General features: G+C 39.5%; 1 protein-coding gene across 2 annotated transcripts in view; it reads left to right on the top strand.

The window, feature by feature from the left end:
• The window catches only part of UNC5C (unc-5 netrin receptor C), a 402,361-nt gene that overhangs the window by 307,447 nt on the left and 69,975 nt on the right, over positions 1-24,939 (top strand). The window lies entirely within an intron of this gene.

Genomic DNA, 24,939 nt, shown 5'->3' with positions numbered 1-24,939 from the left:
GTGATACTGGTCTGTAATTTTCTTTTTTTGTGATATATTTGGTTTTGGTATCAGCTTGATGGTGGCCTCATAGAATGAGTTTGGGAGTGCTTCTCCCTCTGAAATTTTTGGAAGAGTTCGAGAAGGATAGGTGTTAGCTCTTCTCTAAATGTTGATAGAATTCGCCTGTGAAGCCATCTGGTCCTGGACTATTTTTCCTTGAAGATTTTTAATTACTGTTTCAATTTCATTGCTTGTGATTGGTCTGTTTATATTTTCTAATTCTTCCTGGTTCAGTCTTGGAAACTTGTGCCTTTCCAAGAATTTGTCCATTTCTGCCAGGTTGTCCATTTTATTGGCATATAGTTGCCTATGGTAGTGTCTTATGATCCTTTGTATTTCTGCGGTATCAGTTATAATTTCTCCTTTTTCATTTCTAATTTCCTTGAATTGAATCATCTCCCTTTTTTCTTGATAAATCTGGCTAAAGGTTTATCAGTTTTATTTATCTTCTCAAAGAACCAACTTTTAGTTTTATTGACCTTTGCTATTTTCTTCATTTCTGTTTCATTTATTCCTGCTCTGATCTTTTTGATTTCATTCCTTCTACTAACTTTGGGTGGTTTGTTGTTGTTGTTGTTGTTGTTGTTTTGGTTTTCTTTCTCTAGTTGCTTTTAAGTGTAAAGTTAGATTGTTTATTTGAGATTTTTCTTGTTTCCTGAGGTGAGATTGAATTGCTATAAACTTCCCTCTTAGAACTGATTTTGCTGCATCCAACAGGTTTTGGGTTGTCGTGTTTTTGTTGTCATTTGTCTCTAGGTATTTTTTGATTTCCTCTTTTTTCAGTCATCTCTTGGTTATTTAGTAGCATATTGTTTAGCCTCCATGTGTTTGTTTTTTTTACAGGTTTTTTTTTCTTGTAGGTGATTTCTAATCTCATAGTGTTGTGGTCAGAAAAGATGCTTGATATGATTTCAATTTTGTTAAATTTTCCAAGGCTTGATTTGTGACCCAAGATGTGATCTATCTAGGAGAATGTTCCATGTGCACTTGAGAAGAAAAAGTATTCTGCTGCGTTTGGATGGAATGTCCTATAAATATCAATTGAATCCATCTTGTATAATGTGTCATTTAAAGCTTGTGTTTCCTTATTTATTTTCTGTGTGGATGATCTGTCCATTAGTGTAAGTGAGGTGTTAAAGTCCCCACTATTATTGTGTTACTTTTGATTTCCCTTTTTATGGCTGTTAGCATTTGCCCCTTGTATTGAGGTGCTCATATGTTGGGTGCATTAGTATTTATAATTGTTATATCTTCTTCTTGGATTGATCCTTGATCAGTATGTAGTGCCCTTTGTTATCTCTTGTAACAGTCTATGTTTTAAAGTCTATTTTATCTTATATAAGTTTTGCCACTCCAGCTTTCTTTAGATTTCCATTTGCATGGTATATCTTTTTCCATCCCCTCACTTTCAGCCTGTATGTGTTGCTAGGTCTGAAGTGGGTGTCTGGTAGGCAGCATATATATGGGTCTTGTTTTTGTCTCCATTCAGCCAGTCTGTGTCTTTGGTTGGAGCATTTTATCCATTTACATTTAAGGTAGTTATCGATATGTATGTTCCTATTACCATTTTCTTAGTTGTTTTGGGTTTGTTTTTGTGGGTCTTTTTCCTCTCTTGTGTTACCCTCCTAGAGAAGTTCCTTTAGCATTTGTTGTAAAGCTGGTTTGTTGCTGAATTCTCTTAGCTTTTGCTTGTCTGTAAAGCTTTTGATTTCTCTGTAGAATCTGAATGAGAACCTTGCTGGGTAGAGAAATCTTGGTTGTAGGTTTTTCGCTCTCATCACTTTAAATATATCCTGCCACTCCTTTCTGGCCTTCAGAGTATCTGCTGAAAAATCAGATGGTAACCTTATGGGGATTCCCTTGTATATTGTTGCTTTTCCCTTGCTGCTTTTAATATTTTTTCTTTGAATTTAAGTTTTGTTAGTTTGATTAATATGTGTCTTGGTGTGTCTCTGCTAGAATTTATCCTGTATGGGACTCTTTGCACTTCCTGGACTTGGGTGGCTATTTCCTTTCCTGTGTTAGTGAAGTTTTCAACTATAATCCTTCAGATATTTTCTCAGGCCCTTTCTCTTTCTCTTTTCTTCTGGGATCACTACAATTCATAGGTTGGTTCGTTTAATGTTGTCCCAGAGGTCTGTGAGACTGTCGTCATTTCTTTTCATTCTTTCTTCTTCATTGTTCTCCTCAACAGTTATTTCCACAATTCTGTCTTTCAACTCACTCATTTGTTTTCCTGCTTCAGTTATTCTGCTGTCGATTCCTTCTAGTGTATTTTTCATTTCAGTTATTGTGTTGTTCATCAATGTTTGTTCCTTAGTTCTTTTAGGTCCTTGTTAAACATTTCTTGTATTTTCTTGATCCATGCCTCCATTCTGTTTGAGATTTGGGGTCATCTTTACTATCATTACTCTGAATTCTTTTTCAGGTAGGTTGCATATTTCCTCTTCATTTATTTGGCCTTGTAGGTTTCTGCCTTGCTCCTTCATCTGTAACATATTTTTTTGCCATCTCTCTTTAAATTTTTTTCCCTGATGGTTGGGTCTGTGTTCCTGTCTTACTGGAGGCATCCAGTACTGGAGTTTGCAGGCAGTTGGGTAGAGCTGGGTCTTGGTGCTGAAATGAGGATATCCGGGAGACCTCATACTGATTAATATTCCCTGTGGTCTGAGGTTCTCTGTTAGTCCAGTGGTTTGGACTCGGTGCTCCTACCACAGGAGCTCAGGCCCGACCACTGGACCAGCCACTTGGGGATTTCTCTCGTCCCTTAGGTGTCTGAGGTCCCCCACCAGTGACTGGTAGGTGCCCTAGTTGTGAGGAGACACGAACTCCCCATCTTCCTACTCTGCCATCTTGAGTCCTCCTCCATACGTCTCTGTAATAAAAGTATGTGTATAAATTTTATTTCTTATGACCTTAGAGATCTAAGTGTTAAATTTCTTTTGGATTAAGTTGTCAGTACATTTTTTATGATTGGCGCATGATTTGTCTAAAGAACTCAAATGTATTGCAATTTTTGATAAATAATTATTTAGTGTAGAGACTGAATTTTTATTGGAATTTCATCTTTAAGTAGGAGCAATGAGATTGTCATCCTCTCCATTTAGCTCATTTAGCCATGTTTAAATATTACTTTCCACTGAAATGAGACTGGATAACATCAAGTTTATTTCTGTCATTATAATTGATTCAAATACTGAGATTCTTTTCATCCATAAATAAGTAAATAGGAATACATGGAGTTATATTTTAACAATGTCCCCCAACTTTTTGCACATTTTCTGAATTATACACCAAAAATCTTAGTGAACTATCATCAAAATTTGTGTTCAGTGACCCACTGTCTGGTATATTAGGTCCTCCTTCAATTTTGATGAAAACAGAATTGTAGACCACTGATATATATATATATATTTTTTGCGGTACGCGGGCCTCACTGCTGTGGCCTCTCCCGTTGCGGAGCACAGGCTCCGGACGCGCAGGCTCAGTGGCCATGGCTCACGGGCCCAGCCGCTCCGCGGCACATGGGATCTTCCTGGACTGGGGCACGAACCCGTGTCCCCTGCATCAGCAGGCGGACTCTCAACCACTGCGCCACCAGGGAAGCCCTAGACGACTGATTTTTAAGAGGGTTTGTTTTGCTGTCATTATAGTCCCTTACTCTCTCAACTGCCACGCTAATATTTCTAATTATTTCCTTGTTTGGCCACCCTAGGGTTCTTTACACCCTCACTGTGCACCATGGTAAGATTGCGATACACAAGAGGTACCTTTATTTTGAAAAGTAGAGAGCAGCTTCTCAAGGCAGTTAGTTTTAGGATGCATATGGGTATTCAAGTTAGAAATATTAATTCCCTTAAATACATTTTTGCTCATGTAACCCTCAGAAAATCTTGAATGCTGCTGGGTACTTGAATCCCAGTTTGAAATCCTCATACCTTCAAACTCTTCTTTATCTAAGTTGAAACCGGTTTTCCCTTAGTTGCTTATATTACTATGTTTTATAATATTTCATATGGTTGAAGATGTTATTTCTTCAGGTCATTTGCATGTGAAGAGGACCTTCTAATGGTGGAATTAAAAACCAGCTCCACTTAAATACATCTCAAGTCACTGCCAAAAATTTGGGGGACAGTTTTGGAGAGCAAGGAGGTTTTCCTGATACCCCTGAAGTACACCTAGTCCTAGTGTTAGCTCTGAAAGTAAGTCTCAGTTGGTCATTGAAGACAGGCCAGGGTAGTGGTGATAACAGAGGGTGTATCCTCTGTCTCTTTCCAGTGGCTCTCACTGCCTCCTGGAAGAACATCAGCCAGAGGCTAGCCCAGGCCCATGTCCTGGAGTAGCTATGGTGTTTTTTGGTGTCCCAGCTTCCTCCAGCCACCATCACATGATCTGGAGCACACTCTGTCAGTGCTGAGGTCTGTGGCACTATAGTTGCCTCCTCTGAGTTCTTTGCTTAGTAGACAAAAAAGAGCCCAGAGCGCAAGTCAGTCCTTAATTCAGATCTATACTACTTTACAAGCTTTGTAAGCCTGTGCAAGTTCTTCTCTATGAGCATCATTTTTCTTACCTGAAAAATGGGTATATAAATACCTGCCTCACAGAGCTGTTGTGAGGAACAGAGGTTGTTATGTACACAAAGTACCCTGCTAGGTGCTTGAAGTGCCCCCAAAGTGCTGTTTTCCTCCTTTTCACTCAAGGCCAACATGCTCCATCCCTCTCACCCCTTTCTGTTCTCTAAATTACAGCACAGGGAAAATACTTTGCTTTTGAACTCTCCTTAAACCAGGTCACTATTAGTTTGCAGCGTGCTCAGGAGCTTCCTGGGTGAAATTCGAAACTGGCCCCCATAGGGGGAGGTCAGGAAGAGACCCAAGAAAGAGGTCACTCTAGATCGGTATGTGGCAGGTTTAATAAGCAAGGAAACTTACATACAAGGCTTGTCTTGGATGGCCCTAGTATGAGATCTCCACAACTGCACACCAAAATCTTAAAAATTAATATAGAGGCCAAACTGGGTTCTGTCATATATACCATCCAGATGGTCTCAACATCACATTACTGTCTCAAAGCTACATCCTCGGGCAGCTTCTAGTGTGAGAAAGGCAAGCGGAGCGTACATTCCAAGAACGGGAGGGGGTGAAGGACCTCCAGCAGCCCAGGTCCAGCTCGCAGGTCAAGCTGTGGGCCCGTCCTCTTGATTACCTCCCCCAACAGTCATGATTCGCATTAGAGACTAGAGGGTGCCCTTTCCACCTCTGGGTTGAATCCCTACTTGCCCCATTTGTTGACTTTTGCTATCCTTTTCCTTTGCCTTAGGAGACAAATCCAAAAAATATTGCTATGATTTATGTCTGAGAGTGTTCTGCCTATGTTTTTTTCTAGTATTTTATGGGTGCCAGTCTTACATTTCGGTTTTTAATCCATTTTGAGTATATTTTTATATATAATGTAAGAAGATGTTCCAATTTGATTGTTTTACATCTAGCTGTACATCTTCCCCAGCACCACTTACTGAAGATATTGTCTTTACTCCATTGTATATTGTTGTCATAGATTAATTGACCATAGGTGTGTGGGTTTATTTGTAGGGTCTTTATTCTGTTCCATTTATCCATATGTCTGTTTTTGTGCCATTCCCATACCAGGTTTTTTTTACATTTAAAAGAAATTTTTATTTTATATTGGAGTACAGTTGGTTAACAATGTTGTGTTAGCTTCAGGTGTACAGCAAAGTGATTCAGTTGTACATATACATGTATCTACTCTATTTCAATTTTTTTTTCCCCCATTTAGGTTATTGCAGAGTATTGAGCAGAGTTCCCTGTGCTATACAGTAGATCCTTCTTGGTTATCTATTTTATATATAGCAGCATGTACATGTCAATCCCAAGCTCCCAGTCTATCCCTCCTCCCCACCCTTCCCCCGGTAGCCATAAATTCATTCTCTAAGTCTGTGAGTCTGTTTCTGTTTTGTAAATAAGTTCATTTGTGTCATTTTTTTTTAGATTCCACATATAAGTGATATCATATGATATTTTTCTTTCTCTGTTAGACTTACTTCAAGTAGGATGATAATCTCCAGGTCCATCCATGTCGCTGCAAATGGCATTATTTCATTCTTTTTAATGGCTGAGTAATATTCCATTATATATATGTACATCTTCTTTATCCATTCATCTGTTGATGGACATTTAGGTTGCTTCCATGTCTTGGCTATTGTAAACAGCACTGCAGTGAACATTGGAGTATCCTTTTGAACCATATTTTTCTCCAGATATATGCCCAGGAGTGGAATTGCTGGATCATATGATAGCTCTTCTTTTAGTTTCTTAAGGAACCTCCATACTGTTCTCCATAATGTCTGTACCAGTTTACATTCCCCCAACAGTGGGAGGAGGATTCCCTTCTCTCCACACCCTCTCCAGCATATGTTGCTTGCCCATTCTGTTTTGATTACTGTAGATTTGTTGTCTAGTCTGAAGTCAGGGAGCATGATACCTCCAGGTTTGTTCTTCTTTCTCAAGACTGCTTTGGCTCTTCAGAGCCTTTTGTGCCTCCATAAAACATTTAGGATTATTTGTTCTAGTTCTGTGACAAAATGTCATGGGTGTTTTGATTGGAATTGCATTAAATCTGTAGTGTCTTGGGTAGTATGGACATTTTAGCAATATTAATTCTTCCTTCCATGAAAATGGGATATCGTTCCATTTATTTGTATCATCTTCAGTTTCCTTCATCAGTGTCTTATATTTTTCAGAGTATAGGTCTTTCACCTCCTTGGTTAAATTTATTCCTATGTATTTTACTCTTTTCGATGTGATTTTAAATGGCATTGTTTTCTTGCTTTCTATTTCTGATAGTTAATTATTAGCATATACAAAAGCAAAAAAATTCTGTATATTATCTTGGATCCTGCAACTTTACTGATTTCATTTATCCTAATAGTTTTTTGGTGGAGACTTTAGGGTTTTCTATATATAGTATCATGTTACCCACAAATACTTCTTCCCCTCCAATTGGGATGCATTTCCTTTTTTGTGTCTCATTCCTGTGGCTAGGACTTGTAATCCTGTGTTAAGTAGAAGTGTCAAGAGTGGGCATCCTTGTCTTGTTCCTAATTTTAGAGGAAAAGCTTTCAAGTTTTCACTGTTGAGCATGATGTTAGTTGTGGGTTTGTCATAAATGGTCTTTATTATATTGGGATATATTTCTTCCATACCAATTTTGATGATAGTTTTTATCATGAATGGATGTTGAAATTTGTGAAATGCTTTTTGTGTGTCTGTTGAGATGATCATGTGATTTTTATCCTTCCTCTTGCTAATGTGGTGTGTCACATTGATTTGCAGGTACTGAATCATCCTTACATCACTGGAATAAGTCCCTCTTCATCATGGTGTATGATTCTTTGTATATATTGTTGAATTCAGTTTGCTAATATTTTGTTGAGAATTTTTGCATCTGTAATCTCAGAGGTATTGTAATTTCTTGTAGTGTCTTTGTCTGGTTTTGGTATTAGGGTCATAGTGGCCTCATACAATGAATTTGGGAGTGTTTCCACCTCTTCATATGTTTGGACTACTTTGAGAAGGGTAGGTATTAGCTCTTCTTTATATGTTTGGCAGAATTCCCCTATTAAGGCATCTGGTCCTGGACTTTTGTTTGCTGGGAGGTTTTTTTGTTTTGTTTTTACAAATTCAGTTTTACTGCTAGTGATTGATCTGTTCATATTGTTTCTTCCTGGTTCAGTTTTGGAAGATTTTATATTTTTAGAAATTTATCTGTTACTTCTAGGTTGTCCAATGTGTTGACATATAACCATTTATAGTGTTCTTTTATGATTTTTTTTGTATCTCTTTTGTATTGGTTATTTCTCCTTTTTCATTTCTTATTTTGTTTGGGTCCTCCCTCTCCTTGATGAGCCTGGTTAAAGTTTTATCAGTTTTGTTTATCTTTTGGAAAAAACAGCTCTTGGTTTCATTGATCTTTTCTATCTTTTTTAATCAATATTTTAAAAAATTTCCTCTTTAATCTTTATTATATCTTTCTGCTGACTTTGGGCTTTATTTGTTCTTTTTCTAATTCCTTGGATGGTAAATTAGGTTGTTTATTTGAGGTTTTTCTTGTTTTTTGAGGAAGGCCTTAATTATTATAAACTTCCTTTTTAGAACTGCGTTTGCTGCATCCTGTAGATTTTGGAAAGTTGTTTTGGTAAGTTTTGTTTTCATTTGTCTCAAGGTATTTTCTGTTTTCCTCTGTGATTTATTCATTGACCCACTGGTTTTGTAGTAGCATTTTGTTTAGTCTCCACATTTTTGTGTTTTTCCCATTGTAATTACTGTAGTTGATTTCTAGTTTCATATTGTTGTAGTCAGAAAAATGCTTGATATAATTTCTATCCTCTTAAATTTGGTGGGACTTGTTTTGTGGCCTAGAATGTGATCTTTCCTGGAGAATGTTCTGCATGCACTTGAAAATGTGTTATCTGCTGTTTTTGTATGGAATATCCCATAGATACCTATTAAGTCCACCTGGTCTGTTGTGTCATTTAAGATGGCTGTTTCCTTATTGACTTTCTGTCTGGATGATCTGTCCATTGATATAAGTGGGGTGTTAAAGTTCCCTACAGTTACTGTTTTATTGTCAGTTTCTCCCTTTATGTTTGTTAATATTTGCTTTGTATATTTTCATGCTTCTGTCTTACATGCATATGTGATGATGAGTATAATATCCTCTTCTTGCATTGATCCCCTTTTCATTATACAGTGCCCTGTGACTTTTGTTATAGACTTTGGTTTAAAGTCTGTGTTGCCTGATACGAGTATTGCTGCCCCTGCTTTCTTGTTGTTTCCATTTGCATGAAATATCTTTTTCCATCCCCTCACTTTCAATCTGTGTGTGATTAGCTCTGAAGTGTCTTTTAAATAGCATATCAGTGGTTCTTGTTTTTTACATACAGTCAGCCACCCTACGTCTTTTGATTGGAGCCTTTGGTCCATTGACATTTAAAGTGATTATTGATAGGTATGTTCTTATTGCCATTTTGTTACTTCTTTTCTTTTTTTAATTTTTATTTTATATTGGAGTATAGTTGATTAACAGTGTTCTGCTAGTTTCAGGTGTACAGAAAAGTGACTCTGTTATACAAATACATATATCCACACTTATTTTAGATTCTTTCCCCATATAGGCCATTACAGAGTACTGAGTAGAGTTCCTTGTGCTATACACTAGGTATTTCTTAATTATCTGTTTTACATATAGTAATGTGTATGTGTCAATACCAGTCTTCCAATTTTTAGCCCCCCCCCCCCCGGTAGCCATAAGTTTATTTTCTACATCTGTAACTCTCTTTCGGTTTTGTAGATAAGTTCACTTGTAGTCTCTTTTTAGATTCCACATAAAAGCAGTATCATATGATATTTTTCTTTGTCTCACTTCACACAGTATGACAATCTCTAGTTCAAACCATGTTGCTGCAAATGGCATTATTTTGTTCTTTTTTATGGCTGAGTAATATTCCATTGCAGATATGTACCACATCTTCTTTATCAACTCATCTCCCGATGGACATTTAGATTGCTTCCATGCCTTGGCTATTGTAAACAGTGCTGCAATGAACATTGGGGTGCACGTATCCTTTCAAACCATGCTTTTTTCCAGATATATGCCCAGGAGTGGGATTGTTGGATCATATGATAGCTCTGTTTTTAGTTTCTTAAGGAACTTCCATACTGTTCTCCATGATGGCTGTACCAATTTACATTCCCATCAGCAGTGTAGGAGGATTCCCTTCTCTCCACACCCTCTCCAGCATATATTGTTTGTCCATACTGTTTTGATTACTGTAGTTTTGTTGTATAGTCTGAAGTCAGGGAGCATGACACCTTCAGGTTTGTTCTTTTTTCTCAAGATTGCGTTGGCTATTCGGAGCCTTTTGTGGTTCCATAAAACATTTAGGATTATTTGTTCTAGTTCATTCTGTGTGTTGTCTTTTTGTTTTGTTTATGTTTTTCTTTGCTGTACAAAAGGTTTTCAGTTTAATTAGGTCCCATTTGTTTATTTTTGGTTTTATTTCCATTGCTCCAGGAGATGTACCTAAAAAGATCTTTCTGTGATTTATGTCAGAGAGTGTTGTGCCTATGTTTTCCTCTAAGGGTTTTTTTTAGTATCCGGTCTTACATTTAGGTCTTTAATCCATTTTGAGTTTATTTTTATGTATGGTGTTTAAGAGTTTTCTAATTTCCTTTTTTGTTACATGCAGGTGTCCAGTTTTCCCAGCATCATTTGTTGAAGAGTATGTCTTTCCTCCATTATATAGTTTTGCCTCCTTTGTCATAGATTAATTGAGCATACGTGCATGGGTTTATTTCTGGGCTTTCTATCCTGTTCCATTGATCTATATTTCTGTTTTTGTGTTAGTACCATACTATTTTGATGACTGTAACTTTGTAGTATATATAGTCTGAAGTCAGGGAGCCTGATTCCTCCAGCTCCATTTTTCTTTCTCAACATTGCTTTGGCTATTTGGGGTCTTTTGTGTCTTCATCCGAGTTTTAAGATTTTTTTTTTTGTTCTAGTTCTGTGAAGAATGTCATTGGTAAGTTGATAGGGATTGCATTAAATCTCTAGATTGCCTTGGGCAGTATAATCATTTTGACAATATTGATTCTTCCAATCCAATAACATGGTATATCTTTCCATTTTTTTGTGTTGTCTTCGATTTCTTTCATCAGTCTCCTATAGTTTTCAGAGTACAGGTTGTCTCATGAGGTAAGTTGATTCCTAAGTATTTTATTCTTTTTGATGTGATGGTGAATGGGGTAGTTTCTTGAATTTGTCTTTCTGATCTTTCATTGTTAGTGTATAGAAATGCAACAGATTTCTGTGTATTAATTTTGTAACCTGCAACTTTACCAAATTCATTGATGAGCTCTAGTAGTTTTCTGGTAGTGTCTTTAGGATTTTTATGTGTAGTATTATGTCATCTGCACACAGTGAGTTTTTTTTCTTTTCTAGTTTGGATTCCTTTTATTTCTTATTCTTTTCTGATTTCTGTAGCTAGAACGTCCAATACTATGTTGAATAAAAGTGGCAAGAGTGGACATCCTTGTTTTGTTCTTGATCTTAGAGGAAATGCTTTTACATTTTCACCATTGAGTATGATGTTAGCTGTAGGTTTGTCATATATAGCCTTTATTATGTTGAGGTATGTTCTCTCTGTGCCCACTTTCTAGACAGTTTTTATCATAAATGGGTGTTGGGTTTTGTCAAAAGCCTTTTCTTCTATGAGATGATCATATGGTTTTCATTCTTCAGTTTGTTGATGTGTTGTGTCACATGGATTGATTTGGGGATAATGAAAACTCCTTGCATCCCTGGAATAAATCCCACTTGATCATGGTGTATGATCCTTTTAAAGTATTGTTGGATTTGGATTGCTAGTATTTTGTTGAGGATTTTTGTGTCTATGTTGATCAGTGATATTGGCTTGTAATTTTCTTTTTTGTGTGTGATATCTTTGTCTGGTTTTGGTATCAGGGTGATTGTAGGCTCATAGAATGAGTTTGGGAGTGTTCCTTTGTCTGCGATTTTTTGGAATAGTTTCAGAAGGATAGGTGTTAACTCTTCTCAAAATGTTTGATAAAATTCACCTGTGAAGCTATCTGGTCCTGGACTTTTGTTTGTTGGAAGTTTTTAAATCACAGTTTCAATTTCAGTTTTTGCCATAGGTCTGTTTGTATTTTCTGTTTATTCCTGGTTCAGTCTTGGGAGATTGTACCTATCTAAGAATTTGTCCATTTCTTCCAATTTGTCCATTTAATTGGCATATAGTTGCTTGTGGTAGTCTCTTATGATCCTTTGTATTTCTATGGTGTCTGTTGTAGCTTCTCTGTTTTCATTTCTAATTTTATTGATCTGAGTCCTCTTTTTTTCTTGATGAGTCTGGGTAAAGGTTTTTCAATTTTGTTTATCTTTTCAAAGAACCAGTTTTTTGATTCATTGATCTTTTCTGTTGTTTTCTTCATTTCTATTTCTATTTATTTCTGCTCTGATTTTTATGCTTTCATTCCTTCTACTAACTTTGAGTTTTGTTTGTTCTTCTTTCTCTAGTTGCTTTAGGTGTAAGGATAGGTTCTTCATTTGTGATTTTTCTTGTTTCCTGAAGTAAGATTGTATTGCTATAAACTTCTCTCTTAGAACTGCTTTTGCCGTGTCCCATAGATTTTGGATCATTGTGCTTTCGTTTTCATTTGTCTCTAGGTATTTTTTGATTTCCTCTTTGATTTCTTCAGTGATCCATTGGTTGTTCAGTAGCATATTTTGTAGTCTCCATGTGTTTGTGTGCTTTACAGTTGTTTTTTTTTTCTTGTAGGTGATTTCTAATCTCATAGTGTTGTGCTTGGAAAAGATGCTTGGTATGATTTCAATTATCTTAAATTTACCGAGGCTCATTTCATGGCCCAGCATGTGATCATCCTGGAGGATGTTCCATGTACTTGAGAAGAATGTATATTCTGCTGCTTTTGGATGGGATGCTCTATAAATATCACTTAAGTCTATCTGGTCGAATGTGTCATTTAAGGCCTATGTTTTCTTATTGATTTTCTGTCTGGATGGTCTATCCATCGATTAAAGTGGGGTGTTAAAGTCTCAGCTATTACTGTGTTACTTTCAATTTCTTCTTTTATGGCTGTTTGTATTTGCCTTATATATTGAGGTGCTCCTATGTTGGGTGCATATATGTTTACAATTGCTACATCTTCTTGGATTGATCCCTTGATTATTATGTAGTGTCTTTATCTCTTGTAACAGTCTTTATTTTGTAGTCTATTTTGTGATATGAGTATTTCTGCTCCAGCTTTCTTCTGATTTCCATTTGCATGGTATATCTTCTCCCATCCCCTCATTTTCAGTCTGTATGTGTGCCTAGGTCTGAAGTGGGTCTCTTGTAGACATAATGTATATGGGTCTTATTTTTGTGTCCGTTCAGCCAATGTATGTCTTTTGGTTGGAGCATTTAATCCATTTATATTTGAGGTAGTTATTGATATGTATGTTCTTACTGCCATTTTGTTAATTGTTTTGGATTTGTTTTTGTAAGTTTTTTTTTCTTTCCTTCCTCTTTTGTTCTCTTCTCTTGTGATTTGATGACTGACTTTAGCGTTGTGTTTGGATTACTTTTTCTTTTGTGTGTGTGTATCTATTGTAGATTTTTGGTTTGTATTTACCATGAGGTTATGATTTAGCAGTGTGTATATAAATAAGATTGTTTTAAGTTGCTGTTTTTTTCATTTCAAATGCATTTCCAGTATCCTGCATTTGTGCCCTCTTCCTCACAGTTGCTGGTTTTGATATCATATTTGTGTGTGGATGATTTCCTACCTTTACTGTTTGTCTTTACTGGTGAGCTTTTCCATTTGTAATTGTCTTGTTTCTAGATTGGGCCTTTTCTTTTCCTCCTAGAGAAGTTCCTTTAGCATTTGTTGCAGAGCTGGTCTGGTGGTGCTGAATTCTCTTAGCTTTTGCTTGTCTGTAAAGTTTTTGATTTCTCTGTTGAATCTGAATGAGAGCCTTGATAGGTAGAGTATTCTTGGTTGTAGGTTCTTCCTTTTCATCACTTTAAATATATCATGCCATTCCTTTCTGGCCTGCAGATTTCTAGTGAGAAATCAGCTGATAACCTTATGGAAGTTCCTTTGTATGTTATTTGTTGCTTTTTCCTTGTTGCTTTTAATTTTTTTCTTTGTCTTTATTTTTTTATCAATTTAATTACTGTGTGTCTCGGTGTGTTCCTCCTTGGGAGGAACCCTGTCTTGGATTTATCCTACTGGGGACTCTGTGCTTCCTGGGCTTTGGTGATTGTTTCCTTTCCCATGTTAGGGAAGTTTTCAGGTTATTATCTCTTCAAATATTTTCTTAGGTCCTTTCTCTCTCTCTTCTCCTTATGGGACCCCCATATTTGAATGTTGGTGCTTTTTGTCCCAGAGGTCTCTTAGATTGTCATCATTTCTTTTCATTCTTTTTTCTTTATTCTGTTCTGTGGCAGTGATTTCTACTCTTCTGTCTTCCAGCTCACTTATCCTTCCTCAGTTATTTTGCTGTTGATTCCTTCCAGTGCATTTTTCATTTCAGTTATTGTATAGTTCATCTATGTTGGTCCTTTAGTTCTTCTAGGTCTTTGTTAGACATTTCTTGTATCTTCCTGATCTCTGTCTCCATTCTTTTTCTGAGATCTTGGATCACCTTAACTATTGTTACTCTGAATTCTTTTCCAGGTAGATTGCCTATCTCCACTTCACTTAGTTGTTCTTCTGGGGTTTTATCTTGTTCCTTCATCTGGCACATAATCCTCTGCTATCTCATTTTGTCTAACTTTCTGTGATTGTGGTTTCCGTGCCACAAGCTGCATGGTTGTAGTTGTTCTTGCTTCTTCTGTCTGCCCTCTGGTGAGTAAGGCTGTCCAAGAGGCTTGTGCAGGTTTCCTGGTGGGAAGGACTGTTTCCTCCCCAGTTGTGGGTGGAGCTGGGTCTTGTCCCTCTGGTGTGTTGGGCCATGTTGAGGGGTGAGGGGTGTGTTTAGGGGACATCTGTGTGCTCAGGAAGACGCTAAGCAGCCCACCTGCTGATAGGTGGGAATGTGTTCCCAGCCTTTCAGCCATTTGGCCTGAGGCATCCCAGCACTGGAGCCCACATGCTGTTGAGTGGGGTCAGGTCCTGGCAAGAAAATGGCAGCCTCCAGGAGGGCTCACGCCAATGAGTACATCCCAGAACTACTTCCACCTGTGTCTTTGTCCCCTCAGTGAGCCATAGTCGCCCCCCATATGCACAGGAGACCCTCCAATACTAGCAGGTAGGTCTGGCCCAGTCTCATATGAGGTCACTACTTTTTACCCTGAGTCCTGGTGCACACAAGACCTTATTTGCGGCCTCCAATAGTGGAGTTTCCGTTTCCCCCAGTCCTGTGGAATTTCTGTGATGAAACCCTGGTAACCTCAAAGCCAGATTCTCTGGGGACTCCTCTTCCTGTTACCAGACCCCAAGGCTGGGGAACCTGATGTGGAGCTCAGAACTTTTACTCCTGTGGGAGAATTTCTGTGGTATAATTATCTTCCAGTTTGTTGGTCACCCACTCAGTAGGTATCAGATTTGATTTTATCACAATTGTGCCCCTCCTACTGTCTTGTGGCTTCTTCTTTGTCTTTGGATGTAGGGCACCATTTTTGGTAGGTTCCAGCATTTTTTTGTCAATGGTTTTTCAGCAGTTAGTTGTAATTTTGGTGTTTTTGTAAGAAGAGGGGAGCTCATGTCCTTCTACTCCACTGTTTTGTCTCTGTACCCTTGTTACTTCTTTTCTGGTTGTTTTTGTAGTTCTTCTCTGTTCTTCTCTTTTAGTTTCTTCTCTTGTGGTTTGATGATTTTCTTTATTGGTATGCTGGTGTTCCTTTCTCTGGCTCTTGTGTATTTGTTGTAGGTTTTGATTTGTGGTAACCATGCGGTCCATATATGTTGACCTATAACTATATCTACTTGTTTTAAAATAGTAGTCATTTAAGTTCAAAACCATTCCAAAATATCTACATTTTTTTATTCCACTCCCTCACATGTCATGTTTTTGATGTCATATTTTACATCTTTATGTTTGTCTGTTCAGTGTCTGTTGTAGTTATACTTGATTAAAAATTTTTTTTTCTTTTAGTCTTCGTACTAGCTTATTTAAGTAGTTGATCCATAGCCTTTACTATATATTTGCCTTTACTCGTGGGATTTTTCTTTTCCTTTAGATTCTTACTAATTGTTGTAGTCTTTTCACTGACCCTTTAACATTTCTTTCAGGGTAGGTTTAGCACTGATGAACTCCTTAGTTCTTGCTTTCTGAGAAGTTCGTTACCTCTCCTTCAATTCTGAATTATAATCTTGTTGGATAGTGTATCCTAAGTTGGAGGTTTTTCTCTTTCAGCGCTTTAAATATATCATGCCACACCCTTTTGGCCTGCAATGTTTCTGCAGGAAAATCAGCTAATAGCCTTGTGGAGGTTCCCTTGTATATGATTCGTTTTTTTTTCTTGCTGCCTTTCGAACTCTCTTTAATTAACTCTTGCCGTTTTAATTATGACATGTCTTGGTGTGGGTCTGTTTGGGTTTGTCTGTATCTGAATATCTGTTTCCTTCTTCAGGTTCAGGAAGTGTTCAGCAATAATTTCCTCAAATGCATTTTCAGTCCTTTTCTCTCTCTCCTCACCTTCTGGGCCCCCTATAATTCTCGTATTGGTACACTTGTTGTCTCAAAGGTCTGTTAAATTACTTTCATTAAAAAAATTTTTTTTCTGTTCTGATTGGTTGATTTCCATTCTATCTTCTGGATCACTTATGCATTCTTATGTATCACTTAGTCTGCTGTTAATTCCTTGTAGTGTGTTTTTCATTTCAGTTATTGTATTCTTACGTTCTGACTGGTTCTTTTTTATTTTCTAGTTCTTTGTTAAAATTCTCATTGTGTTCATCTGTTATTTTCCCTAATTCAGTTAGCATTCTCATTACCAGTCTTTGAACTCTTTATCTGATAAATTATTTATTTGTTTCATTGCTTGCTTTTCCAGGGCTTTTCTCTTATTCTTTGATTTGAAACAAATTTCTGTCTTCTCATTTTGCTTAACTTTCTCTGTCTCTATGGTATTAGGTGAAACAATTACCTATTCTGGTTCTGAAGTAGTGTTCTTGTATGGGAACATCCCTATACAATATGTGTGTGCCCAGTGGCTTTGGTGGAAGAGCTGAATCTGACATGATTATGACTCACATCTTCCCTGAGGGTATGGCAGCTTTCACCTTTGTAGGAGGTGGAGCTGAGATGGAGGTGCTAGAGCCAGAGCCAAGTGTGAGCTGGGGTTTCTCCTCTGCTCAGTGGCCAACACCACCCTATTAGGGGCAGAGGCAGGCCCCAATTTGCTGGAGCAGAAACCTTGAGGGTCAGTTCTCAGCTGGTTCCATTTCCTCTAAGTGTCTGCTCTCTCCCCTCCCAGCACCTGCACCCTCACCCCATAGGGGAGCAGTGCTGGAGCAAGAGAAGTGGGTACTTGGTGTGGTTGGAGCACAGGCTGTGGTGGCTCCAGCCCCATGCAGGGTCCAGGACCACTCCCCATGCGCTGCCTCTGCAAGCACTGGCAATGGCTGCCCTCGCCCCATTTGGATGCGTTCTGGGTCCCAGTCCGCTCTGTCTTTCACAGCTGTGCACTCCCCTTGGCCACTGCGGCACTCCTCCTAGCGTGGAGCTGTGCTGTGGAGCAGGAGGGTCCAGAGCAGGTGCTTGGCTCAGGCTCCGGCATGTGCTGGGGCAGTCACGGAACACTGGCCGAGGCCCCGGAAGTTTCAACCCGCTTCTTCTGCCTTGTTTCTGGGAGTAAGGAAGCATCTGCACAGTCTTCACAAGCAGAGTTTAGGTTCCTTACAGCCCTCCTGTTTGTCCCACTTGTTTTCAAACCAGCTAAGGGGACTTGTCTTCCCACTGTTGGACCCCAGGGCTGGGGCACCCAATATGTGGCTTGAACTGCCCACTCCCTAGGGCAGATCTTTCTCCTTGTAATCTCCATTTTTCTCTATGTCCCCTTCCAGGGGCACAGGTCCTGACCCGATCGTGCGTCTCTTCCCTTCTTACTCGATTCTGTGAGGATCTTTCTTATAGCCTTGGCGGTACAAGAGTCTTTCTGTCAGTCTCCAGTTTGTTTTCAGTGAGAATTGCTCCACATGTAGATATGTTTTTGATGTGTTCATGGGGGGAGGTGAACGCCACATCCTCCTACTCCACCATTTTTTTTTTTTTTTGCGGTACGCGGGCCTCTCACTGCTGTGGCCTCTCCCGTTGCAGAGCACAGGCTCCGGACGCGCAGGCTCAGCGGCCATGGCTCACGGGCCCAGCCGCTCCGCGGCATGTGGGATCTTCCCGGACCGGGGCACGAACCCGTGTCCCCTGCATCGGCAGGCGGACCCGCAACCACTGCGCCACCAGGGAAACCCCCTACCCCACCATTTTGATCTCTCCTTTCACTTTTGTTTTTAGATGAATGCCACTTCTCTGTTTTTTTGTAGAGTTGTTTGGATTTTGTCCCAGCTCCTTTAGAATATTCTTAATGTAATACTAATAATAATTTAAGAATATTGACTATATGCCAATCACTAAGTAATTTGTGTATTAACTCATTTAATCCTCAGAAACCTTATGGAATCAATTTTATAATTTCCTCATGTTATAAATGAGGACTCTGGGGCACATAGAAGAAAAGAAATTTTCCCAAGAGAGGCACAGAAATGGGTTTTGAGCCCAGGCAGTCTGGCCTGAGAGCAGCCCTCTCCTCGGGTACAGGAGGAACTGCTTCTTACAGTAAGATTCTCAGTGGCACACAATGGGATAATCAGTACCAAACAGCAACCAAATATGCACACAGGATATCCTAACATTTCCTCATAATCATTCTTATTACCTGTTAACACAATCCTATGTCTTCATAAACACTTGAGTAAATTACTTCAAATATGCTCCAAATTATTGAAAAGACCGCAGTTACTGAGCCACAAGGACAGAAGCAGTGCTTTGCCTCACTGCAACCCTGACAAGTTATGGTTTATGGGCGAAGCCTCTTATTGTTTTCTGAACTTCAACCTATTTTTCTCTCTTTTTGAATGTTTTATATATACATAGCTAAAAATAACTTCTAACTCCGAAAGACTTCTCCCTTGTATAAATCAAATGGTTTGCTAAATGGGAGGGGTGAGAAGAAGCCAAGTCTCAGGGTGAAGTCAACAAGAAGCACTGAAATGAAGAAAATACGAACAGAATTCAGAGGCCAGACCCGAGTAATGACTCCTGATTAACCAAGATTAGCTTACAAATAAGTAGCATTGCAAAAGTGTAATTAAATACTTAAATACTCAATACAGTTAATTTCTAGCACTACAAAAGATACTGTATTGTTTCTTGGGATTTTACATACAGTTTACGTAAGGAGACTCACTGTGAAATTACTTCAAGTGGAAGAGTGTCACTTTATTTGATGGTGTTGAGTGCTGGAGATACTGCATGAAAAGGATATATATTTTTAATAAAAGAATATATCTGTAAGCCTTTTATATTGATATATCCTGCTGATTCAGACAGCCCTTTACACGATAAACAGAATTATTCTCACACACTGTTTTCCCTCCCATACATCCTCTCCTGAGTTTTTAATTAACCAAAATGGGAATAAATGTTGTTTTATCCTTTTAATCAATATCTGTGTTCTGTTCTTAGTGCTGTGATCTAAGAGAAGCAGAAGTAATGAAGGTTTTATTGTTATTTTTGTATTTCAGAACTTTAGAGGAAAAAAATCCCCTTTTCATGGAAATAACTGGAGTATTTTGAGCAATTTAGCTATTGTAGAGAATCATGCTGTACTATCTGGATTCCTTGTAAGATCAGCCAAATCAACTCATCATTATCCTTTCAGCCCTTAAATCTTGTCTGCCTCCTTTATCCCTGATCTACACACAGGTCCCCAAGCCAGAAACGAGATGGTTTTGTCTTGCACCCTCCTTTCCACATACGGGCAACTCTTCTGCGATATCCCTTGCCCCTTCAAATTACTTTCTGTATCCATTCTTTTCTCCCCAGTCCCCTTGGTCCTTCCTTAATTCAGTCTTCATGGTCTTTCACCAGGACTACGACAGTAGCCTTTTTAACTGCTTTCCAGCTTCCACTGTGCCTCCCTAGTAATCCATACTGCCCCCTAAAATAGTCATTCTTAAAGCAAAGCATCGTAATGCCTCTTCTCTTTAAACCCCTCAGTGGATCACAGCATGGGAGTCCCTCAGTGATTTCCTGAAAGCAGCTTCTCCATCCTTGTTCAGCTTGCCCTGGCTGTGCAGCACTCAAGCCTGTGTGAAGCACCTGCTGCTTCCTCTTCCTGAAACATCCTCTTCATCCTTCATCCCACGCTTTCCTTTGCCTTCCCAACAAGCTTAACTCCATCCCCGAGAAACTGGTTCAAATGTCCTCTCCTCACATAATTTGAACCCCGATATGCTTCCATCCTTGCACATGTCTGTTGTTTCTCTGTCACATTGTAATTACTAGTTTATAGGTTTGTCTTCTTACGTAGCGAATGCTACATAAGCATAAGCGAAGCACTTATCTGATTTTTCCCTTTATCCCGCAACACTTGACACATAGTACATAGTACTATGCATAGTACATAGTACGTACTCAGTGCTTGCGGAATGGAATTGAAATAACAAGGTGCATCTTTGTTTATTGAAATTGAAAGTTCTTGGGAAGCTGTGTTACAGTCTCAGGTTTACTGTGATCACCTAGATTCTGTGCTTACTAGATGAAATTCCGCAATAATTACTCAAACACCTTAAAATTCTGAAGCAGACATACAGGTATAATGTGGGCTAGAGAGAGTTCCGTTTTCAAAGAATCCTTAGTTAAAACATGTTGGCCACTGGACACTTCAGACTCATACTTATAAATGGCAGTGAAAAACTGGAGGTCCCCTAGCATCATTCCACAGGCCCTCTTCTATGTCATGATTTCTCCAATGAGTCCGCTTGGAGGCCAGGCCAGCTCTGTAGGATTTGACCTTAGGCAGTGGAGACTTGTGTTCTTAATCTCCAGCAGGACTTAGCTAGAAGGGATGTTTAAAATTGCTCTCACCATATATATTCATTATTAAATTTGACAGTTAAAGCACCAACTTTATGGAGATCTAAAAATACGTATAACAGACTTGACCCTACTACATGTGTTGTTTTGTCCTTACATTTAGCAAATACTAATTAAGCACCTACTATCTGCCAATTCCAGGCCACGGGACTATAACAGTGATCAAAAAATAGACCCAAATCCGTGGAGCTTACATTCTGGTAGAGGAGACAACTAACAAGTAACATACAGACTATATGAGATGAAGAAAATAGAGTGAGGGATTGCAAGCATACTCAGAGGGAGATGTTGCAGTTTTATAGGTTGATTAGGAAGTGACTCACTGAGAAGGTGACATCTGAGTAAAGACCTGAAGGAGAGAAGAGAGCATACTTATTGGGGGAAAGATTATTCCAGGCAGGTGCACCAGCAGACTCAACATCCCCAAGGCAAGAGCACCCGTGATGTGTGTAAGAACCAGCAAAGGAGTCAGCATCTAAAAAGATGAGAGAAAGGGCGAGAGTAAACTAGGTCATCTCAGAGAGGTCAGGGTTCCTGGTGATGCAGGACCTTGTGGGTCCTTGTAAGGATTTTGGGGTTGACACTGAGCAACATAGGGGGCCACTGGAGGGTTGGAGATGAGGTATAGCATGATCTGACTTAGGGTTTAAGGATCACTCTACTGTGTTGAGAACAGATGTTAGGACCAAGGGGAAAAGTAAAGATACAGACAGAAAGTTGTTGCAGTCATCCAGGAGAGAAATGATGGTGATCTGCTCGGGGAAGGGAGTGGTGCTGAGGGGACAAGAAGTGGTTAGATTCTGATGTGCTTCTCTGACATCAAATCAGCAAAGGGGAGAGGGAGAGAGTAGTCAAGGCCAAGCCTGAGGTTTCTGTCTAAGTTACTAGAAGGATGGAGTTGGCCTTAACTGAGACGGGTAAGGTGGTGGGAGGAACAGCTTTGGAGGGCAGTTCGGGGGATCGTTATCAGACAACCCAGTGGAGTTGCAAGAAGGCAGTTGTATTAATGAGTCTGAAGTTCAAGGACGGGGTCTAGACTGGAGATAAATTTAGGAGTCATCCGCATGAGACTGGATGAGCTCACCAAGAAAGTGAATATGGATGGGAAATAGAAAAAAGAAGAGGTGCAAGGACAGAGCTACCCAGGAAGAACAGACCTAAACCCAAGGAAGCTGTGGGGGAATGGCAGGAGATGGGACAAAAACTAAGAAAGTGCCCCGTCTGGAGAAAGCGGGCAAGGAGGAGGGAGAAACCGATGGGGTCAAAAGTTAAGTCAAGTACTAAAACCTCACCAGTCCATCTAACAAAGTCAAAGTAACTGGTACCTTGGAAAGAGAGCAGTTCTAACATTGGAGGTCAGTGTGAATTAGAGTGGATTCAGTAGAGATGAAGAGGACAGGAACTGGAGAGAATGTACAAACAAGTATTCCAAGGTGTCTTTTAAGGTGAGCAAAGGAACGTGGGGGTGACTAAAGGCAGAAATGAGTGGGGAGGGATTTTCTTTTAAGTTGTGTGAAGTAACCACGTGTCTGTATGCTGGTGGAAATGATTCTGTGTAGTGGGAAATTCATGATGTAAGAGAGGAGAATTCCTGGGGCTTGCCCTTCAATAAGAGAACAGGATTGGGATTCAGACTACAAGTGAGAGGTGACACATAGGAGCAGAGAGCTGCCCTAGTAACAGGAGGGAGGGTGCAGAACAGTGGTGGTAGGTGGGTAGTGGGAGCTTTGGGAGATGTCTGGTGATTGTCAGTTTTCTCCGTGACATGGAAACCTTGGTCATTGGCCGAAAGCGAGGATAGCAAGGGAGGTAGTGTTTAAGCAGAGAGGAGAAGGTGTGAAATAGCTGTCTAGGAGTGTGGGACAGTTTATAGACGTTGGAAATACCGTACCATCTTTTGGCAGAATTTAGGGCCCACTTGAGTTCTGTCATCATGAACGTAAGATTACACCATGCAACATGGCTTTGCACAGCCACGTTTCACTGCAAGGATGCGAAGGTAGAGCAGACAATGTGGATCAAGGAGGACACAATCCCCAGTCCTCGTGGTACGTTGGGTGTGGGAAATCAGACATCCCCACTTGAGAGGACTCTAGAAGAAACAGCAGCATCATGAAAGAGCTAGGATTTAGTTAGAGAAAAGTGAAGAAAACAATCTGAACAGAGGTTGAAATTTTGGAAGATGTTGGTGCCGTGTTCCAAGGTAGTGAGGAAGGGTTTCAAAAGTTTTGGAGGGTGGGTGATGGAGATGTGCTGAGCAAGGTCGTGATTCTAGTGCAGGAGGTGAGTGATGACCTGTGGTCCAGACCTGAGCTCCTCCTGAGCTCCTCCAGGTCTCAAAACAGGACTTGGTGACAAGACTGGGAGTTCTGGGGCATAGGGAACTGGGAGGGGGACATCTTGCTAAAAGCCCAAGTCTTTGGGTCCTTTCTTCATTCCTACAGCTCTTTTCTCTCTGTAGATGTCATTGTTTCTTCAAACAAAGACATACAGGCAAGCCCAGTGTAGAGAATAAATCGAAGCAGAGTTTCCCTGGGTGAAAGCCAGAATTAGGGGAGGAGGGCCACGTCCCTCACAGGGTTCAGGGTTACTGCCTTAGCATTTCTAGGGGTCCTCGTGTCTCAGGTCATAATCACTGCTCCGATGTTGATGAGAGACACCTGAGGAAAATAGCAGTCACGTATGAGAAAGAGATCATATATACCCAGTAATCACACAAGTCTTTTTAAATGTTTTGCCAGCAGTGCAGAATCCTTTTCTTCTTCCACATAATAAACTTTTCAAATAAACAGGTGGTTTGCAGTATCCCTTGGGATCTCTTTGTGTCATTTACAATCAGTATAGCATTACTGTTGTTAACTATTATGTACATAGAAGAAACCATAGTTTCGAACAGTCCTGACTTAGATCAGGTTCTCCAGAAGTAAACCACGAGGCAGAGGTTTGAATGCAAATGGTTTGTTATAGAAGTGCTCCCAGGAGAGTCCTGTAAGTGGGTGGAGCAAGCAGGAGAGAAAAGAAGGAGCCCAGAAAGTATACTTTTAGAAGATGTCTCAAGGAGGTAGCTCTGGAGAGTAACAATTCAGGTTCCAACCTGATTGGACACAGGGCTTGTTTCCATACCTGTGAGGTCACAGCAAAGGAGAAAGTGGTGGTGGGGGAAGCTGTGAACCCCTAGGTACTTCGAAGCAAAACATCTAGGAGCCTGAGGGCCATCCTTCAAAGCAAAGTAGAAGGTATGGGTCCTTGAAAGAAAATTGCGCATGCCCACGCGTGTGCCCCACCCACCCACCCCCCACACGGGATCTAAGAACAAATCAGGGGAGCCACAGGACCTTCTGTAAGTGGAAAGCTTTCTTTCAAACGGCAAAGATAACCTGTGTAAAGATTAGCTTCAGAAGATATTAACGTCAGCTTTCAATTATCATCAAGCAGTTTTCTAATAGTCTGAATCTTGCTCCCTTTCCTCTTGCACTTGTAGCAAGATCATATTACCGCACATGCAGGGCCGAAGTTTGAGAAAATCTAGGTCAAGTGAGTGTGCATCTCTCATCAAATATATCCAAGCACAGGACCGAATGTGCTGTCTTTATTGAAAACAAAATGCATGTTTTAAAACTCCACTATTTTAGATGGATTTCACACTTTCTCACTTCCATTAGTGTAAATGTCAACACCGTTTAGCTATTTCAAAATTTACGTCTTTACAAATAGTCACTCTTGTCTACATCCTCATACGTTTATTTTAAGATGATTGTATTTTGTTTTTCCCTTTAAATTTTGTCCTCTCTTTTAAGGATTAGGGAATCATTGTTTTAGAGTCCCTGTGTTAGATGTAATTTAGAGCTGTGTAACATCCAGCCCACTGACAGATTTAGAGATTAATTTCGAGACCTCTTGTGGTGCAAGGGAAGCTCCTTAAGATTTTGAAAATGGCAATACTATTGACTCCCTACCACTAAAGGTTACTTGTATGGGTATCCACACTAATGTAAAAGGAAAGTTTAAGTGTGGTAAATATCAATGTTGTTTTGCTTTATGGAAAAACCTGTGCATAGGGGAAAAAGGCAATTTATGGAACAAGAAATAGTTTATCCTTCATAAGGACATCTTATACAGATATATTTCCCTCCTTTCATTCTGTAAGGCTAACATTGCTGTTGCTAAACTGATATTTGCACAGGAAAAATAGTT

The sequence above is a fragment of the Monodon monoceros genome, unplaced genomic scaffold (assembly GCF_005190385.1).
Source record: "Monodon monoceros isolate NGI ecotype Baffin Bay Population unplaced genomic scaffold, NGI_Narwhal_1 Super_Scaffold_20, whole genome shotgun sequence".
NCBI lineage: Eukaryota > Metazoa > Chordata > Mammalia > Artiodactyla > Monodontidae > Monodon > Monodon monoceros.
This window is presented reverse-complemented; position numbering and strand designations above follow the sequence as displayed.